The sequence below is a fragment of the Canis lupus genome, chromosome 36, assembly GCF_011100685.1.
Source record: "Canis lupus familiaris isolate Mischka breed German Shepherd chromosome 36, alternate assembly UU_Cfam_GSD_1.0, whole genome shotgun sequence".
Classification (NCBI taxonomy): domain Eukaryota; kingdom Metazoa; phylum Chordata; class Mammalia; order Carnivora; family Canidae; genus Canis; species Canis lupus.
The window spans coordinates 4,596,124-4,616,874 of NC_049257.1; the positions used below are offsets into that span (position 1 = coordinate 4,596,124).

At 39.1% G+C, this 20,751-nt stretch overlaps 1 protein-coding gene across 6 annotated transcripts in view; it reads left to right on the forward strand.

The window, feature by feature from the left end:
• PKP4 (plakophilin 4) overlaps positions 1-20,751 on the forward strand; it is a 232,433-nt gene that overhangs the window by 26,352 nt on the left and 185,330 nt on the right. Inside the window, exon 2 of one of the 6 annotated variants that reach the window (XM_038584576.1) lies at positions 10,628-10,861. The exons of the other annotated variants lie outside the window; for them this stretch is intronic. The gene's annotated coding sequence lies outside the window, so the exon portion shown is untranslated. The remainder of the gene's footprint in view (positions 1-10,627; positions 10,862-20,751) is intronic. 6 annotated transcript variants of the gene reach the window in all.

The following is a 20,751-nucleotide window of genomic DNA, read 5'->3' on the forward strand; positions in this document are numbered from 1 at the left end:
CAAGGAAGACTTTACCTAATGAGGCCACTGGTGTTTTTTTTTTATTTTTATTTTTTTCAAAAATTTATTTATTAGAGAGAGAGAGCAAGCGCAAGCTGGGGGAGGGCAAAGGGAGAGAGAATCCCAAGCAGACTCCCCTCTGAGCACAGAGTCCTATGTGGGGCTCAGTCTCCGGCCTCTGAGATCATGACCTAGTCCAAAATCAGGAGTCAGACACCTAACAGTGTCTTAACACTTAACACTTAACTGAGCCATCCAGGCACCCCCCCATGAACGTATTTGAAATGTAGTTACAGGTGAGAGATAAACAGAAGATTACCTGGTTCTATAAACACTGCTAATAAGTGGGGTGCCAGCACAGCCACACGCAGAATTGTTAGAAGGGAGTAGTTAATAGTAGGAATGTTCTGCAAGGGGCAGTCAGAATGAAAGATACTACTAGGATATTATTACTAAACCGTCCAGTTTGGCATACTGAAATCTCACCTCAGTGTACCCCACTTGTTGTCCCCAAGTGCCAGATCTTTGAAAAGAAAAAAAAAAAAAAGAAGAAAAAAATCAGTGCCATTCGAATAGGTCACTTTTCTCTTTCCATGACTTACACCATTGCTCTATGATAAAGATTGAAAGCCTGACCAGATCCTACCAGGCCTTGTATGACCTGCCTTCCTCTCTATGCAGAGGTTCCAAACTGGCACAAGTCCAGATTTCCAACTTCTCTTCAAAATAATGATCTTTGCATATTGAGTGCTTACATATGACAGGAACCATTTTAAGCATTTTATGTGAATTAATTCTTTTAATCCTTACAACCACCCTACAAGCAAGGTATTATTAGCTGTGTTTTACAGAAGAGAACATAGAAACGGCAACAGTGTAAAGTATGTCATATAGTCAAACATGGCTAGGAAGTGACAGAGCTGGAATTTTAGTCCACACCCCTTCATCCTAGACCCGATACTCATCACACCTTACTTTGCTGAGATAGGCTTTCAGTGTGACTCATATCACCGCCATTGATAATTTCACATTTATTTGTAGAATGATTTGATTGAAGTCTCTTTTTCCTACAAGACTACAAGTTCCATGAAAGAGGAATTCATGTCCTTTCCCCTTTTACCATTGTTTTTAGAGCTCATTACAAGCATCGTACTAGGTGGCCCATGTATATTTGTCAAATGAATAAATGAACATGATTTGATGTGACCCATCAGTAAGCTTGAACAGGAGACTAACCTCTTCTGTAAGCAAAATTATCTAATTCTTTAGTTCATTATCATCTGTAAAATCAGAAAATGATCTTGAAATGTCTACAAAGCATGTTGAATTCTAATACAAAAAATGTGTAAGTTCGTAATGGCCAAAGCTTGTTTTTGTAGTTTTGTTTTGATCACAAGTAATGAGAATAGGTATTAGTTTATGCTCAGTTACATCCATCTGGGACGCCTGGGTGGTTCAGGGGTTGAGCGTCTGCCTTTGGCCCAGGGCGTGATCCGGAGATCTGGGATCGAGTCCCGTATCAAGCTCCCTGCAGCGAGCGTGCTTCTCCCTCTGCCTGTGTCTCTGCCTCTCTCTCTCTCTCTCTCTCTCTGTCTCTCATAAATAAATAAATAAATCTTTAAAAACATCCGTCAGTAATCAAAATATATTAGTAAATGTAATCTAAGATTATGTTTATAGTAAATTATTTCAATTTATTTAAAACATGACAGCATATTTTGTTACAGAAAGAAAATGTACATCTTAAGTCCCATTGAATTTTTTATTTTAAGATTTTATTTACTTGAGAGGGACAGAGAGAGATGAGCAAGAGCACAAGAGCAGGGGGAGGGAGAAGCAGATTCCCCACTGAGCAGGGAGCCCAAAATGGAGCTCCTCCATTCCAGGACCCTGGGATCATGACCTGAGCTGAAGGCAGCTGTTTGACCAACTGAGCCACCCAGCACTCCCAAATTTTTAATTCCTAATTGAATCTATGTAATCACTAGTGGTGGAGTTCAAATTAAAAGAATTACAAAAATGGAATTTGATAAGGAAAATTGTATTTGGTAACATTTAATTTATAATCACAGTGAAATTATTTTGGAGATGCTTGGCAGCTCAATTTCTAAATTCTTATTTTTGTGATAGGCTATAATTAAACTAGTTTCTATTTGAATATGTAGATATGATATAAGAAAATTTTATTAAGTTTGAAATGTGGAGAAAAAATTGTCATAAAAAGTAGAATTTTTTTCTTTGAAGTTATTATTAATAAATCATGATGAAGTCGAGAAACTTAAGCAATATATGGCCAAACCTTTTCCATTGTATCAAATCTGACCCTTTTTGAAACCTAATGCTTCATGGCAGTGTAGAACTGCGTTTTAGGTAAAACAGAACACTTAAAGGACAAAGTTTTAAATGACTGTGTGAAACCCTGCAGCTTTCTGAGCAGTGTTTCAGTTTACTAAGAGTTGTGGAAGGTCAAATAAAATGTAGGATTTAGAACCAAGTGTCCCATATTCCAAACCCAGCTCTTCTTGGCTAACCCATAAAGCAGAGAATTGGTTAAAGCACAACAAACTAGTACTTGCTACATGGCAAACATAAACACTTGAAAGATGTACCCCAAGTATCACTAGCAGCACATTGTCCTGAACTATAGAATAATAGCGATTGAGAGTTAGTGTTTTTGCTTGGGATGGTTCCTCTGGAGCATGAACAGCTCAAGGCTAGATCATAGATAGTAAAATGTTTGATTCTAGTGACTTTCTTTTTAAGTTGAATAAGCCTATTTGGGGACTGGCCATTTTAGCCATGGCTCTGCCTGTGAAGCATGGCTATTGTCAGAATTAAGGTTAATGTTTTAAACACAAAGTATATTCCATGTAACTTATATGTAACTTCAAGTACCTGTTTCCATCCCTGAGATGTATTCTTTATGAAATGTTACATCAACATTATACATTATATAAAGTATAACTATAAACAAGGGAAGGATAGAGAACATAGGAAAGTTCTGTGGCTCATGGGCCAAAGCATGGAGTTCATCCTTTAGCAGTGATTTCAGCACTAGCCTGTCAACTTTGTGTGATACTTAAAAACAATTGCAAGTGCCATAGGCCTTAAGGGCATACATAAACAGGACATTTTCAACTGGCGCAAAGCCCTTTTAAAATTGCATTTGTGACACACCTAGGTGGCTCAAGTGGTTAAGCATCTGACTCTTAGTTTCAGCTCAGGTCATGATCTCAGAGTCATGGAAATGAGCTCTGTGTTGGGCTCCACATTCATCGTGGATCTGCTTCAGATCCTCTCTCCCTCTCCCTCTGCTCCTGCCCCTGCACACTTGCTCATGCTCTCTCTCTCCAATAAATAATTTTTAAAAATAAAATTGCATTTGTATAAACCATACAATACTTATGTATATTTTCTAATTTACCAGTTGTCATAACTATAATCTTTGGAAATATGTCTTAACTATAATCTTGGGAAATAATAATAATATACATGTTTTAAACACCAGGAAACAGACAAGAAAGATCTTTGACTTGCCTAGGCTCCTGTAACTAGTAAGTAATAGACGCAGAATCTAAACCTTAGTTTTCTGTTGTAGAGATAAAAAGCCTCTCTAACCATGCTGATCTCTGAGTTATCAATTTGGGCTATGTCGTATGTAGAAAGAACCCATCAATTTAGAGTTTTGGTTTGTTCGGGTATAATGTTTAGATAATTATTCACATTAAATTTTAATAGACTTAGGGATCCCTGGGTGGTTCAGTGGTTTAGCTCCTGCTTTCGGCCTACGGCGTGATCCTGGAGTCCCAGGATCGAGTCCCACATCAGGCTCCCTGCATGGAGCCTGCTTCTCCCTCTTCCTGTGTCTGCCTCTCTCTCTGTCTCTCATGAATAAATAAATAAAATCTTTAAAAAAAAATTAATAGACTTGTGAAAGAACGTAAACTTTAGAATAGTTTCTACGGGGGTGCCTCGGTGGCTCAGTCAGTTGAGCAACCAGCTCTTGGTTTCAGCTCAGGTCATGATCCTCGGGGTCCTGGGATTGAGTCCTGCATCTGGCTCTGCATTAAGCAGGGAGTCTGCTCAAGAGTCCGCCCCTCCCTCACGCTCTACCCTTCCACCCACTCCTGTTCATGCTCTCTCTCTCTGTGAAATAAATAATAAAATTTAAAAAATAATCCACACTTTTTTCTTTTTAAAATTTTTTAAAGATTTATTTATTTGGAGGGGGAGGGGCAGTGGTAGAAAATCTTCAAGCAGACCCCCTGCTGAGCACTGAGCCCCATGAGATCATGATCTGAGACAAAACCAAGAGTCAAACACTTAACTAACTGAGCCACCCAGGCACCCCCCCACACACACATTTTTCTTTATATTGTTTCAATTGCTCAATAAGGACATTGTACTCTACTACTGCCACACATAGCCCTGGCTCCTAGGGACTTCGTGAAGTTGAATGAATGAATGAATGAAGTGAATGATTGAAAGAAAAATAAAGATTTGGCAGATATTTGTGTCTTATAAGAGCAGCTCTTTTGGGAATAAATATGGTGGTGAAATATAACATTGCAAAATAAGTAGAGAACTCCTGATAGGTGCCTAAATCATAAGAGGAAATGCTGATTTGTTTCTCCCGTTATGGAATGATTCACTTCTGAATTCTTCCAGAGGATCAGACCATATTCTATGTAGACCTTCCATTTTTTTCAATTTCTTCCCTATTTACCCACAACTTTATCACTGCCACCTACTAAGTTATTTCTAACCATTGTCTGTGTGATCCTACAGATTTCTTTACACATGCACTACAAATCAAATTTTACATTCTAATAAAACCAAATTATAAAAATTTGGGGGAGGAAGAGGTTTAAGATGCAGATAGGATATAAACTTCAAAAATGTATAAAGGGGGCAGCCTGGGTGGCTCAGTGGTTTGGCGCCGCCCTCAACCCAGGGCATGATCCTGGAGTCCCTGGATCAAGTCCCACATCGGGCTCCCTGCATGGAGCCTGCTTCTCCCTCTGCCTGTGTCTCTGCCCCTCTCTCTCTCTCTCTCTCTCTCTCTCTCTCTCTCTGTGTCTCATGAATAAGTAAATAAAATCTTTTAAAAAATGTAGAAAGGCTAAATTTAACAAATAATTTGTGTGCTAGGAACCACATCCTCTTTAAACTCTAGCACATGCTATCCCTGCTAGAATCCCTTTGCTTTCTTCTCCTCATTCCCCACAGAGATGAATCTTCATTTGGTCTTACTCTGACTACTGAGGCTTTTCCGGTGATGGTGCCTTGCTGAATTCACCCAATCTACTGTTTTTTTTTTTTTTTTTTCCTATATTGCTTATATTTTCCCACTACTTATAAAGAATGTGAGGAAGCATTCACAAAGAAAAAGAGGTCATCCCCAACCCTTTCTTGACTCTGGTACTCACTTATCTCCTCTCACTTATATCCAGGTATAAGTATATGGCAATATGTGGTAGACAGTTCTTAAGATAGCCTTCAGTGATGTGGAATGCATGCCTTTGTGTAATCCCCCTAGAGCATGGCCTGAATTTATTATTCAGTTCTTATGAATAGAATATTCCTTAGCATGATGGAATGTCACTACCAAGAACAGCAGAGTTACCAGTATCATAATTCTTGATACCTTCGGTGAAAGAACTTCCAATCCACTCCTGAGTCAGGGAAAGAACAAGGCCTGCGACTACTTAAAAAGAGCTATCCAAAAGGTTATCTAGAAATATATAGGAGCAGGTGAGAGAGGCACTAGGCCTTCAAGAGTAGGCTTGTCTTCATTTCTGTGGACTACCTTAGTGGTCTGGGAAAGGCATTATTACATCTCTCTGAGCTACTATTTTTTCCTTTCTTCAGTTGGAGGGAGTTAAACTTGAGGGTTTTGATAAATCTCTTCAGTTCACATTCTGTACACCCAGAAATGTAACATTTTTCTTTTTGATAAGGAGGTTTCATTTAAACAAAAAGTCCCATCCAGGTAGAGTGAACTTTTTTCCTTCAGAAACCATGTCGTGCATATGAAATTTATGTGTACTGTCTTAAAACTTCTGATATTATTTCACCAGATATTAGCTTATCCAGGCCTCTCATTTTTGAGTTACTATTTATAGTAACTTCTTAGAGTTATACCTTTTATAGCTATGAAGGAAGTTTTAATGTGGTCACACTATCTTAATCTTTTTCAGCTTGTGTTCCTGACCAACAGGTTTCTAAAACTAAAAATTACTTGCTAGGGGGAAATGATGTGTCTCTGTCTTTGCTGCATGTATTTTGTTCCTCTTGTGGATTTAATATGGCATGCCTGAAATCATCTTCTATCCTCTAAAATGTTCCTGGTATCTAATGATGGCACTCAAAATGCAGATATGGGGTTCCCTAACCCTTTGGCTTCCTGCCTTAGCTGGATGCTGGCAGATGGCTTTTTGCTAAGAGCCCTCTTTTTAGAGTCCCTTCCCGCTCAAGTCTAAGGTTTATTAACCCTTTTCAGAGTATAAGAAACTAAATTCCACCCATATAACATAGCCGTATGTTATTCATATGGTTTACAAAATTTTCTTGCCACTTGGAATCTGTGGAAATAATTTTTAAAGCTACGTCTATCAAAGAAGACAAGAAGTATGTATGTTAAAAATATAATTGTGTCCAGCAAAAGTTTAAGAAGATATAGTAGGAGGGCATTGAGATGAGTGGGGTCTGGCTTTCACAGGTCTGGCTCTCATGCCAAAACCCTTGTCACACCCCTGCCACCTCCTTTAAGAAAGCAACTAGGACTATAAATCCTGTTTCTTTAGCTGCTGGTCATTAAGGATTAACAGGAGAAACTATTCTCAAATTTTTATTTGAGATAAAATATTTATTCTCAAATATTTTTATTTATTTTTAGTTTATTCAAATTATATTTTTAAATGGACAAATTAGAGATAGTAGATTAAAGAGTTAGATTTATTTAAAATATTGTCAGTCAATTTAAAGATGTGCAAATCATTAATACCAGATGGCATCTACCTAGGATATTTGAGAGGATCTAGGACATTAATTGATCACCTTTCTTTCCTTCTAGGCTACTAGTACCTCTGTGATAACAGACACGGTTACCAATCCAAATTTTAAAAACTCTGGAGAGAGAGCAAATGTGATAATACAAGGAAAAACACGGGGTACCTGGGTTGCTCAGCTCAGTTGGTTAAGTGGCTGCCTTCAGCTCCTGTCATGATCCTAGGGTTCTGGGATGGAGCTCATTCATTGAGTTCCCTGCCCAATGGGGAGTTTGCTTCTCTCTCTCCCTCTGCCTCCTCCCCCTGCTCATGCTCTTTCTCTCTCAAGTAAATAAAATCTTTAAAAACAAACACACACACACAAACGAGGGAGGGGCACCTGGGTCATTCAGTGGTTGAGTTTCTGCTTTTGGCTCAGTCATGATCCCTGGGATCAAGTCCTTCATCAGGCTCCCTGCAGGGAGTCTGCTTCTCCCTCTGCCTGTGTTTCTGCCTCTCTCCTCTCTCATGAATGAATAAATAAAATCTAAAAACAAAAACAAGGGAAAACATAATAGCATTTTTTGAGGAGATTAAAACATAGTATTTTTTGTAGATCTTCAAAAAACTTGTAACAAATTCTGTTCTTTTTTCTCCACACCCAGTGTGGAGCTTGACCTCATGACCCTGAGATCAAGAGTTACATGCCCTACCCACTGAGCCCAGCCAGGTGCCCCCAAATTTCTGCTTTTAATGGCTATAAAAGTTGCCGTTGGGCGTTAAGTGGCGATAATAGCTGATGTGTCCTAGATGGCTGAAATTTGGAAATGGGTGATAACAAGTTGGAATACTGAAACATTTTCCCTGGAGAAAGAAGTGCAAATAGCAGTGTTCTCTAGGAACCCATGCAGGGAATGGTTTTCAACACCTGTCTAATCTGTTTTGAAGAGGGCTTGAAGTTTTGGGTTTTTAGTAGTGGACACCCTAGAAGAATAGTGAAACTGCTTTCATTTGTTGTTTTCACTTTTATTTGTTCTCCCTACTTTGTTTGCATTGCTAATTTTTATTTAGTAGTAATTGGACTGAAGTGAGGGTTGAGTTGTTCATACATTTCAGTTGGTGATACTTTGTCATCATTGGACTGGGCCAAGCCAGTGTTTTATTTATTCCCTGTTATCTATCTCCTACATATACCACCCCCCACACACACTACCACAGGCACTTATGTGTTTAGTGTGGGGGTTTTTTATTGTATGTACTCTCTTATAATATATATTTTATATTATGTAAATTGTTACATAAATGGTATTATTCTCATTTAGTTTATATTTTCACTCAGCAATTTCATTTAAAGAGCTGTCCCTGGGCCTGTGTGAATATTCATTCACTTGTTGGTTTTTTTTTAAGATTTTGTTTATTTATTTGAGAGAGAGAGGGAGAAAGAGAGAGATAGTGATAGAGATAGCAAGAGAGAGCAAAGATGGGAAGAGAGAGAGAAGCAGGGTCCCCACCGAGCAGGGAGTCAAGATGCTGGGCTTGATACCAGGACCCCTGGATCATGACCTAAGTTGAAGGCAGATGCTTAACTGACTGAGCCACCCAGGTGCCCCAGCTTGTTGGTTCTGACTGCAGCTGAGTATTTTATGATACACATTCATCTAATTTTACCTCTCTACTTCTTCACTGATAGGGATGTAGCTTGCTTCCACCTCCACACCATCACAAAGTGAGATCCAAATCCCCTGGAATCTGCATGATGATTTGTTTTGGAACTATGCAGATCACTCTGTCATAGACTATAAGTACATTTAATCGGCATTGGCAGCGCCTGATGGTCCCTGGGATGGCTGCATCCATCTATATATCCCCACACCACACCAACATGTGGTACAGCTTTCTAACTTTTGCCAGTCTATCAGATATAAAATACCTATTTCCCTACTTGTGAACCTCATCATCTATTCATCTACTTGACTTTTTGGATATCCTCTTCTATAATTTTTTTTATTAGTAGATTTGTTGGGGCTCCTAACTTCTTATGTTGATTTGAGGGATATTGTCATATTCCGGATATTAGTCCCCTATCAGGGTATTGCAAAATTCTGCTAATCTCTCATCTGACTGTATACTTTATCCTTTGAAAAGAAATACTTAAAATACACTATCAAAATGGGGGGTGGTTCATTTTATTCTTTTTGTTTTGCCTTATGACAAGTAGGTACTGAGTTCTTCCCTACTCCTGGGCTTCAAAGATGTTTTCCAACATTTTCTTCTTTTATACTTTTTTTTTTTTTTTTTACATTTCACTATTAAGCTTTCCTTCCTCTGGAGTCCACATCGTGTCATGGCCCTGATTAAAAGCCTTCATAGTAAAGCCAGAACCCACAGAGGGCATATGAAGCCCCTCAGCATTTATCTCATACCTTTTCTCCCATTCAGATGTGCCCACACTGCCTCTTATTCACCTTTGTACTACAAGTACACAAAATCTGATGTTTTCTAAAACATTCTGTAGCAGAAAAGTGAGCATTGTGACATAATTCAGAAGTATTTTCCCTATTTAATTTAAAACCTTAGAAAGGGACATTTCTTTGGTTAATTTTTTTTAACAGAAATACTTCTATTTAAACTATAGAAGGTAGTACATTCCAATTATTTCAGGAGTCAAGCAGTATAGAATTGTACAAAGCATTAAATGAAAAATTCTGAACACCAACCCTTTTGAACTTTTCTCTTTGGAGGCTAGAGGGCCAGGGAGGGATGTCAAGAATTCTAATGCCCAGGCCATGTTCCAGACCAAATAAACCAGAATCGCTGGGGGTGGGACCCAGGTGTTGGTATTTTTAATAGCTCCCTAGGTGATTCTAATAAGTAGCCAGTGTTAGATGTACAGCAGTTCTTACAATACTTTAAAAAATCAAAATGGCTTATACCAAACGTATTGTTCAGCATCCTGCTTTTTTTCAGAAGAATTTGCTAAGTGAGATTTAAAACTCTACCTTCAGTTTAAAATTTAACTATAATTTATGAAGAATTCTGTTAATTTTGAACATGTTCTCAAGTATGCCGGCCTTGTTAATCAACTTGTACAGCATTATAGAGTAACTATTTTATTTTTTAAAGATTTTATTTATTTGAGAGAGAAAGAGAGCATGAGTGGGGGGGGGGGGGGGTTGGGGCAAAGGGAGAGAGAGAAGCAGACTCCCTGCTGAGCAGGGAGTGGGACTCGACCCGGGACCCCGGGATCATGACCTGAGCCCAGGCAGATGCATAGCCGCTGAGCCACCCAGGCGTCCATTGGGTAGCTATTTTAAAGTGGTCGAGTATCCTTGTGAATAATGGTAACTTTTGGCTTATACATTAGTGATAGTGTGAAGTTCTTCCCTTTTAACATTAGAATTCAGAGTTGTCAGCATCCATGATGGATGGCCAGAGCCCTTTTGGGTTCTTTGTTTTTATTGGGCCAAATGGCAGAATGTAATCGGGCACTGAGTAGGAACTAAGGTGTATAAAAATTAAAAGCCAAAATAATAATAATATAATAATAATAATTTACTCAAAGTTTTTTTTTTTTTTTTTTTGGTTTTTTTGGTTTGTTTGTTTGTTTTATACTGCGATATCTTTTCTCTTATCCTCAGTAACTTCCTTTCCACCGCCTTCTCTTCAACAAGTCTCCCCGGATTTCAGCAGCCTGACGCCTGCCCTCGTGCCTCCACCTCCTGCGAGCGGGCCTGCGCTCCGGTACCTTCCACGGCCCGGGGCCCAATGCTGCCCCCTCTTGCTCCGGCTCCTCTCTCTGCTCAGCTTGGGAAGATTCTCTTCTCCTCACTGAAGTTTATTCTGCTTCATCTTGCCCGGCAGGGCAGCATTCGGTACTAGTGACTTCCCGCTCCCTGGGGACATGTCTTGTCTTCCTCCCTTACCTCTTAGGATACTTTGTTTTTCTGTGTCTCCTTTTATCTTTTCGACTCCTATTTCTTTTTCTTTTTTAAGATTTTATTCATTTGAAAGAGTACAGGGTAGGGGTTTGGCTAGTAGGGGGCACGGTAGGGGCAGAGGGAGGGAGAGGAAGGGCAAATCTTAAGCAGACTCTCTGCTGAGCAAGGAGCCTGACCTCGGGCTCCATCCCAGGAGCCCCAAATCGAGATCATGATCTGAGCCTAAATCAAGATTCTGCCGCTTAACCGAGTGAGCCACCCAAGTGCCCCTCCAACTCCTATTTCTTAGTTCCATTTTCTGCTATTTGCCTCCCATTTGCTTAAGTTACCTTTCTTCCTTCTTAAAAAAACTTTCTATATGTTTGCAGTAAAAAATATGGAAACATTTTAAAAGACTATCAGAAATCTTACTGTTTAAAAATAACCTTTTGGTTTTGATTCTTTATGAAAAATAGGATCATGCATACTGCATATGCAGTCTTTATAAATGATCTTTATTTTCTCCCTACCTAATAACATATATTTACTAAACTCTTTGTTTTTAATGTTGGTTTCTGTTTGAACTTTTAAAAATTCTTTTATCAGTTATGTATATAGTTCAATAATATTGAAAGGCATATAATAAATTAGAGTAATCCTCTTGCCTTGTTCTTTTCCCCAGAGGCATATGCTTTCAATTATTTTAGCTACTTTTCCTGATATTTATCTCTTCATTTCTAAATAACGTGGTTATACCATTTCTTGAATAATATAAGACGTTATCTACTTACTTTTTTTAAATGTAAGTGAAAATTTATACCTTATACCTCTTTACCCTCTTTCCATTTTTCTAATACTGATAAATTACAAGTATTTAAAATAAAATCACTATTCATTGTTTACATTATTTACACTGTGTAAATGTCATCCATCAGTGAGCCCAATAGTCTTTTTCTTTTTCTTTTTTTTTATTTTATTCATTTATTCATGAGAGACACAGAGCAAGAGAGAGAGGCAGAGATACAGGCAGAGGGGAAGCAGGCTCCATTCAGGGAGCCCGACGTGGGACTCGATCCTGGGTCTCCAGGATCAGGCCCTTGGCTGAGGGCAAGCACCAAACCGCTGAGCCACCCAGGAATCCCCAGTGTTTTTCTTTCTGGAGAAGTATTTATCCTCCAGTGGAAATGCTTTCCTCATTTTCCATTTCCTTACTTTTTTTTTTTTAATCTTTTTTTTTTAAGATTTTATTTATTTATTCATAGAGACAGAGAGAGAGAGAGAGAGAGAGAGAGAGAGGCAGAGGCACAGGCAGAGGGAGAAGCAGGCTCCATGCAGAGAGCCTGACGTGGGACTCGATCCAGGGTCTCCAGGATCATGCCCTGGGCTGCAGGCGGCGCTAAACCGCTGCACCACCGGGGCTGCCCCGTTTCCTTACTTTGGTTTTGATTTATGGCTGAATCTTTCCACACCCTTCTTTAGTCTCTTAGTACCATTTTCCATATGGCAGTCAGTCTAGCAGATATGTGAGTTTCACTGTTTTCTTTTGACCCACAGTCTTTGGGCCAACCCTATCTTCCTGCTCCAGACTGGGTTGGTTGCCCTCTAGGCTTGCTTCACAATTGAATGTCATTGCACCTGAGTAACCCTCATCAAGGGCGTGAAGGGATCTCTGACACTCCTGCATGTCAAGGGATAAATTCAACTATATAATGAGGTTAGCAAATCTGGAGACTTGTGAAGGTCTCAGAAGGTCTCTAGTCCCTATAGATGTCAAGCACTTAATGCTGACAGTGAGCAATGGTTGACCCTGGTCTTATGATTTGTATGTGCCGGCTCATTGGTCAGCACACTTCCTGATGTTTCATTCGAGGTCTGACCATTGATTTCCTCCTTCCTTTTCCCCTTTCCTTGCCCCTTGAGATCCCTTCTCTCAATCTTATTTCATTCTTCCATGTGATTATTGATTGCGCTGCCAACATTTTTTTGGTCTTTTGGGAAGAAGAGAATGGAATTCAGGGGTGCAAGATTTATTTAAAATAAGTCTGACATTTTCAGACTTCAGGAAGTAGGCACACTCTTGCCATTATAAAAATTGGATCATTTTCTTTTTAAAATTTAGGAACTTTAAACGATTCCCTGATGAAGAGGGAAAAGCTGTTTGCACTCAGCATATTTCTCATTATACTTCAACTCAAGATACTCGTCTATTATACTACTTTAGGCATTTGCTCTGTTTTCAGCACTCTAGGACAAGAGGTTATATATTTCCATTATGTGCATCCTGAAAATCATTTCATCTCAGCACTAAAATTGTTTTTTCAAATTGTAGAGGAGGAAATGAGTTCTGTTTAAAACAAAAAAGATATCTTAGTAGCAAAAACTGTAACCTTTATACAATCTTACCTAAAGTTCACTTGAAATATCAACTGTGCCAAAAATACTCTGTGAACTAGAAAGTTCCTTGCAATACTTTAAATAAGTGACTTAAAAAATACCTTACAGAGTGCTTGGTGGCTTAGTTGGTTAAGCAGCCATCTCTGAATTTCAGTTCATGTCATGATCTCAGGGTCCTGAGATTGAGCCCTGCATAGAGCTCTGTGCTCAGTGAGGAATCTGCTTGAGGATTTATTCTCTCTTTCTCTCACTTTCCCCCCTCTGTCCCTCTCTCCCTTCCCCTCTTCCCCCTGCCCTTCAGCTCACTCAGACTCACTCTCTCTCCTTAAGATACACAAATCTTTTAAAATATATATATATATCTTAGTTATTTGAAATCAGATGAAATTATGAATCTGATAAGTCTGAAGTGATGATTAATAACATTAAGGATGGTTTCCTATAGAATAAAATATTTAAACTAGGCAATCACAGATAGTAAAAACACTTTAAAACATCATAGCAGATTACTTTCGTTACTTCATTTTTTAATTTATATTTTTAAATAAATTTTCTAAACAAAACCGCAAAGACTTTTTTGAGGTACTAAATATTCTCATTATAGATATAATGCATTTAATATTTCTTATAATTTGTAAGTAAACAGTTATGATTTTTTAAAGCAAGTAGAAGTTTTAGTTTTGCTATTTGCTTGTCCATTAAATTTAAACAAATATTTAAACTGCTTTGAACCTGTTTCCTTATCAGTGATGTCAAAATAATTCCTACCTTTAGGGGTTTTTGTGTTTTTGTTTTTGTTTTTTAACTGAATGAGATGAAATAAATAGCCGTTATTTTGTTTTAAGTTCTGCCGTTTTAGTTGTAACTATTAAACCAAATGGTATCATTTTTTTCAAACTCACAAAGACTGGCAATAATGAATAGAACCTTGTACAGATGAGGCTCACTGAGTTGAGCTCACGTTGCTGCAAGTGTTCTGGAAAGGAAATTGGTACTAAGCATCAGTAGCCTTAAAAAAGTACATTTGGTCCATGACTTCTAATGTGCTGAAAGGCAATAATCACTCAAAAGGACAAAGATTGTTTTCTGCTGAGTTGTTTAGAGTATTAAAAACTATAAATCTAAATATTAAGTTAATACATCATATAATAGACTTCTGTATAGCCATTAAAGATAGACACATTTTTTTTGAGAGAGATGTTTGTATTTTTAACCTTTCATTATGGTAAGTGGATATCAGTTTGAACATATTTTTTAACTGACTACAGGACTGGCTAACTTTTGCTATTCTGTGTTGGGCTATCTTTGCATTTATGCATTTTTGAATGCCCTTCCTTTTTCCCTGGCTCTTTGCCTAGTTTAAAGTTCCTAGTTGTCTTCCCTCTTGTCTACTTTTTCAACTCCTCTTTAGTTTCTTTGCTTTTGCTTGCCCAATGCTAGATATAAGGCACATGGAGAAAATAAGTGCTGGGTGAGGAAAAGCTACCTTCTCTTAAAAAAAAAAAAATCCAATTCTTTACATTGTGGTTTTAAAAATGGTCTCTCAGTTTTACTGGAAACTTAAGAGCTTAGGAGACAGGTAGACCTGGGCTTGAATCCAGACTGTTTCATTTGCTAGGTGTGTGACCTTAGGGCAAGTTATTTAACTTCTCGCTTCTGTATTTTCAACAGTTATGAACCAGGGTTAACTTGTGCCTCGGTTTTGTCTTGAAGATTAAATGAATTGTATGTAAAGTGCTCATTATGATTTGACTTATGGGAAGTGTTCAATAGATTGTTGCTGATGTTGCTATTATAACATTAACTTTTCAGAGATGGAGACCAGACACCTTATTTCAAGTGCTATGTCAGTGTTTAAAATGCCAATAAATATTGCCTATTTGGTGTGTAGTCAAAAGCCCAAAAAACAAATAAACAAAAGTTTTGGGTTATAGTACTCAAAAGTTCATCTGATGTTTTACATTTGAATATTGTATAAACTTAGATGTGGAGTGTGGCAGAAAAGGATTATGGGGAAGGAGAAAAAAAAAGTCTTAGCTCTCACCTAATTTAAAAAAAAAAAAGAATGAATGACTGCCTTGAGGCAATGTGAGGATGGGCAAAAAGGGGAGAGGGAGAAGATTCTAAATTGTGCAGCTTTTCACACATTTTTAAATGAATGTGAATATAAAATTAGAAGGTGTAGGTGATTTGAGATGGACAAAAAACCTCCTCAGATATAAAAAAACATTTTTACAGTCTTCACTACATTCTCGTGATAGATTCTGTATATGTTACTAGTTTTTACCTAGTGTTCCAGAAATGTTAATTGTGTTGTGAATAGTAATTTTGTTTCTTGGGCTGCATTTTTCTTTTCAGCATTAATTTAGTGGTAAAAATCATTGGGAATCTGGTTTATTATGTTGATATTGGCCATATAGCCATCTCCTCCAGGATACTTCTTTAATATCTGGGGATACTGCACGGATAAGCCGTGGAAATAGGTTGATAGGGCAGTCTTAGGCTGTTCTGGAACTTACTCTGCTTTGCTTTGCTCTTAAATATACTCTTGCTCCTTTTGTTCAGATAATGCTGTTGCCCCTGTGCCAGCAGTAGAAGGGCTGTAAATGGATTTTTCATTAGAGGTAGGAAAGTTGGGGAGATCCAGTTGCTCTGCCTCTCCTGACCACTTGACTTTCCACAGCACAGCTGGTGATGGTAACATCATAGCCTGTGGCTACAGAAAAGAGCAGAGCTGCCTGCCCATGGATTGAGCCCATGGGGCTAGTGCATCAGCTCAGTGCTCTGGAATCCAAAAGTATGTAAGCATGTACAATAAGAACTGTAAAATTACCTTACATGAAAGGGTGCCTTCAGGGGTACAAAGTAACAATCACTTTAGATTTCCTACATGTTTGAGCAGTTTATAGTAGTGGTTAAGAGAGAAGCCTTTGGAAACTTCATTTTAAATGCATATGACCAAATGATCTATTGGGCTTTTTTAAAAATTAGAAAATGAGCCCCTTTTACATCAGCACTGTAGATGTGTACGTTGCCTGAGGATGCCTAACTGCCAACCCAAACAGGCATCGGTCCAGCCCGCCACCCCCAACCTTAATGCACAGCAGGCCCAGCAGCCTCCTGCTGAGCAACCTGCCCTGTCCGGTCCCCACCTTCTGTCGTGAAACATGCTGTTGACCCACCTTGCTCAGTTTCTGAGCTTGTTCTTGGGAGAAATTCATTCCTTGTGACCCAGTTGTATCTCTAGCTCTAGAGAAATCATAACACCACTGAATTTTGACCAGATTTTTTTTTTTTAAAAGATGTATTTATTTGAAAGAGAGAGAGGCAGAGGAAGAGGGAGAGAGAAACTTAGGCAGACTCCCCACAGACCTCAGAGCCTGATGCAGGGCTCAATCTCACAACCCTTAGATCATCACCTAAGCTGAAACCAACAGTCTGACTCTTAATTGACTGTGCCACCCAAGTGCCCCTGGCTAGGTAATATTTATTTAACACATATCTTCATTTAAGTTAGAATAGCAGAGGTCAGCGTTCTGATAATTCTAAAGGATAGTTGGTCATTTGTCCACTAGCCTAAAGGAAAATTTATATTTGTGTGGTGACAGAGCAGAGCATCATTGACCCCTACTACAGCTTGAAAGCTCAGTGGCCTGACTTCATGGCATTGTGTTCTAAATCATGCCATTGTCTTAATACTTGTTCTTCAACTACTTAGTTACAAATGAGGTTAATTATTTCTGGAAAAAAATTTGGTAATGCATGAACCAAGTTAAAAAATGCCCTTGCCCATATATTTGTCTAGTTTTCTTGAATAAAATGAAGGATATCTGAACATAAAAAGTATAGAGATTCAGAGTTTAAAGTACAGAATGCATGAATTGATCAAAGTCTCACCTCTCCAGACTTGAGTTTGCAATTTATGATTCTATTATTATGCATCTAGTATATATCAGGAGTCAGATGCTAATCTTACAGAAATGTTAGTACAAATTATTAAACTAATGCTAGAGAAAGTAGTTGTGAAAGTCATCTTCCATAGTAAGTTGTTGGCACTTGTAGGGTTAGTATATAAGGTAATTTAGTATGTTTTACATTCATGAATAATCAGGGCAGACTACTTTTGCATGTTTGTTTCCTGATTATTCTATTTTTAGCACTTCTATCATTTCTCTTTCTACTGCAAGAAGCTGGAACATTCTAACCGCAGTGCGGTGCACACACCCATAGCGCAGTGGCAAACTTGAAGGCCCTGGTAAACTCAGTTGCTTCTTTAGAGAAAGCAATCATCCTGATAAACTGCCAATGATGACAAGCTAGTTGATTATACCAGTCAAGGTTTGTTACTAAGCATGCAGAAATTTTTATTTTTGCCTTACAAATAATGTTTTTGTTTTTGATAAACGTGTATAGTAGAAAAATAAAGATAACCCTTTCTTTTTTTAAATATTTCATTTATTTATTCACAAGAGACACAGAGAGAGAGAGAGAGAGAGAGGCAGAGACACAGGCAGAGGGAGAAGCAGGCTCCATTCAGGGAGCCTGATGTGAGCCTCGATCCCAGGACTCCAGGATCATGCCCTGGTCCGAAGGCAGGCGCTAAACCAATGAGCCACCCAGGGATCCCAAGATAACCCTTTCTTATTAAAACGTGAGTTCATAAAGAAAAAGGCACAAAAGGCTTCCCTGTTCATAGATATTTTCCTTCCCCAAGCAACAGAAACAACAGTCCTTATTTAACTTAGCAGCATAAGCCTGCAAGTGGTATTGGCCTCCATTTTCTCCCCACACATGTGTCTCCTAAGCAATCTCTGGCTTACTTCAATCATGGAGACCGTGATAGCGTGTATGCAATTGAACCAGCTTTCCTGTGTTGTTGACCTAGGGCCCCCCTGGGTTGTGGAACTACTCTTGTAGAGTTGGCCACTTTGGGCCTTGAATCTGGCTGAGCAAAAGCAATTTGTAGCAGCTGATGAAGCTGTGGATCTCGATTAGGTCCTTTCTGGTTTTCTGCTGGCCTCCCTCAGAGTGACCCATCAGGTCTACAAACCTGGTGTGTCCAAACTGAGAGTCCTTATTGGCTCTGCCTCTCGTGTTCTCTAGTTTCATCATGGTACCAGACAAAACCGTAGTTCATGCTTGAATTGTCTTTTTCTGCTGCCCCCATGTCCAGTCAGCTATCTTTGTTTGATTGACTTGTGTAAGATTTCTCAAACCTGTAGTCTGTCCAATTCCCACTTGTATTTTTCTTCCTACCTGAATTGTTAGGATATGCTCCCAATAAGGCCTCCTGCCCTCTCTTCTTCCCAGCCAGCCTAACATAGTAGCTAAAGTGATCTTCCTGAGATATGAAAGTGATATCATTCTCCTGCTTGAATATTTTGTTGGAGTCCTGCTGCGCATCACACAGGGTCAGGCTTCTTAGCCTCGCCTAGTAAGACCAACAGCCATCCATGTGTTTCCCAGGATTTATCACTGTCTCCCTTCAGGGACTCTTGTCATTCAGCTGAACCCCAGTGATCCTCAGATCTATACATATCCTGCAGTATACCACCTCCATTCTTTCTGACCATGCATTCCACTCTCCCTTGAGTTTCTCCTTCCCATTTTTTACTCAGTGTCTAAGGGCTGTGTACCCTTCAAAGTCCTGCTCAAGTATTTCTTCCACAAAGATATTTCCGATCACTAGCACCTCCTTCTTCCTGCCTGTATGTGTGCATATACACCATTGCCCCTTTATTTATACCTCTTTTAATTACCTCAGGTACTTTTTGACAATGTGTTTATAGCCATATATCCTGTTTCCTTTTTTTTTTTTTTTAACTTATTTATCCATGAGACACACACACAGAGAGAGAGAGAGAGAGAGGCAGAGACAGGCAGAGGGAGAAGCCGGCTCCATGCGGGGAGCCTGACCTGGGAATTGATCCCCGGTCTCCAGGATCACGCCCTGGGCTGAAGGCGGTGCTAAACCGCTGAGCCACCTGGGCTGCCCTGTTTACTTCTGAACTTACTTTGAGGTTAGAATTAGCTTCTGATTCACTCTTGTATTCTCCTTGGTGCTGAGCATGGTGCCACACACATCCATAAGTGAATCCACAGATCTTGATTTTTAAGATTCCTGCTTATCTGTGTTTTGTTCTCTACAAATTGCCTTTGATATTTGGTAATATTTATAAAGTTGTGTAGGAAGTAATGTTAAGAAAACTTATCCTTGACCATTTATAAGAGAATTTGATTGACATTCCTTTGTTTTAAGCAATTTTATGAGGACTTTGTGGTAACATTTATTATACTCTATTTATAAGTGGGGAGAGACAGCCTTATAATAGGAGGATGGAGAGATCTACTTGTTTATACTTTGGAGTAAAATTCTACCAGTCAATTTGATAAGATATTAAATGTATTTTTAAATATTTCTAATAAACCATGGGAGTTTGTGTATTGGTGAAGAAGTCATGAGGATTGACTACCATGGGAAATGACTTCCATTCTTCTGTTAATTAGAAAAGATTTCCTATAAGAGAGAATCTTTTAGACTTTCCAATATTAGAAAGAAATTCAGAGATGTAGGTATCTGGGAGAAGACATGGACTAATGTAAAGGTATTTATATTCTGAGTTACCGTGACAACTGTGCCTTTAGGAGCCATCCTCAGCAGCTCTGCTCCAGGCAGAATGAATACCAGAGAGCTACGACAGATTCCGAATCACCTTGCCCAGTGTCCTTGCTTTTACTGGGCTGCTGGAGGCTGCCTCTAACTAGGAGCCATTTTGTAGAACTATTGCTTTGTCTGAAACCTGGCAAAATATAGCATGGCTGCTAGACCTAGGCACAGATGGGTTTTAGATTGAACTTGGTGAGGACAACAAGCATCTTCAAAACTCCCTAAGGAAGGGTCCAGGCTCAGCAGCAATCTGGGAACACTGTAATCCCTGGGGCGGGCTTCCCTATTCTACTGCAGCAGACCCTGGGGCCTGGTGGGCTGTGGCCTCAAGTGGGCTATGTGACTTCAGAGATGTGTTATTAAAAAGGCTAACATTACCAGTGATAATGTCTCATTTAATAAAGCGAAACAACCATAAACCCAATGTTTATTGTTGCCTTGCAACTCTGCCCTTCTAGGTATCCACTGATGTCACTTAAAATGAGCCACTTTATTTCTAATTGCTACATGCCAGTTTGGTTTATGTGCTTCTGTTTCTCAGCATTCCACAGATGCCACATTACTCAAAGCTGCACTTTAGTGCATCTTCACAGATTTCTCCCTCCCTGCCCTGCACAGCCTCCCTGCTTGAGGTTCTCATGTAGCAGCTGCTTGCATACCCTGCTGATACCCATCCACTGCACATGTCCAGACAACTGAGCTAAATTGGAGTGAGCATGGCTTCAATGCTGGTGAACTGGCTATGCTCCAGGACTTTGCCACTATGTCTTGTCATCTGATACTG